Source organism: Mercenaria mercenaria, chromosome 10 (genome assembly GCF_021730395.1).
Source record: "Mercenaria mercenaria strain notata chromosome 10, MADL_Memer_1, whole genome shotgun sequence".
NCBI classification, from domain to species: domain Eukaryota; kingdom Metazoa; phylum Mollusca; class Bivalvia; order Venerida; family Veneridae; genus Mercenaria; species Mercenaria mercenaria.
In genome coordinates this window covers 45,976,827-45,977,568 of record NC_069370.1, presented here as the reverse complement: position 1 = coordinate 45,977,568, position 742 = coordinate 45,976,827, and positions in this window count along the sequence as shown.

The following is a 742-nucleotide window of genomic DNA, read 5'->3' as shown; positions in this document are numbered from 1 at the left end:
TCAATTAAAATGACTTTTGTGTTCCCTTGGCTTTTACGAAGTTTGGCTACAACACAGCGTAGGTAATGCAAAGACTAAAAGATATTTTTTTACAGAAATGGCATGAAAGATTACAAGAACAGACTTGAGCATTATTTTATAGAACTATTATAAATTTTAAATTTCAAGACTATTTAGATCATTTCACGGTTAATAAACTTTGTCAGTCTTTTTAAGATTAAGACTGTCATCTCATAGGTTGCAAACAGACTTTCCAGCTTTGATGGTGGAGGAAGACCCAAGGTGCCCCTCCGTGCATTATTTCATCACGAGCGGACACCTGGGTAGAACCACCGACCTTCAGTAAGCCAGCTGGATGGCTTCCTCACTTGAGGAATTCAACGCCCCGAGTGAGTTGCAAATAGAAGCATACACTAACACCCATGTACAATGACCATGTAACAACAATAATCCAAATAATTGGCAAAAGAGTGACAATTCTTTGTTTGGTTTAATGTTGCACCGATACAATTATAGGTCATATGGCGACTTTCAAGCTTTGATGTCGGAGGAAGACTCCAGGTGCCCCTCTGTGCATTATTTGAGCGGGCACCTTGGCAGAACCACTGACCTTCGCTAAGCCAACTGGATAGCTTCCTCACAGGAAGAATTCAACATCCCAAGTAAGGCTCGAAAACAATGTTCTGTATGTCCAGTTTGTGGCAAGTGGTGAGGTAGACTGGAACATAAACAGCAGACAAAC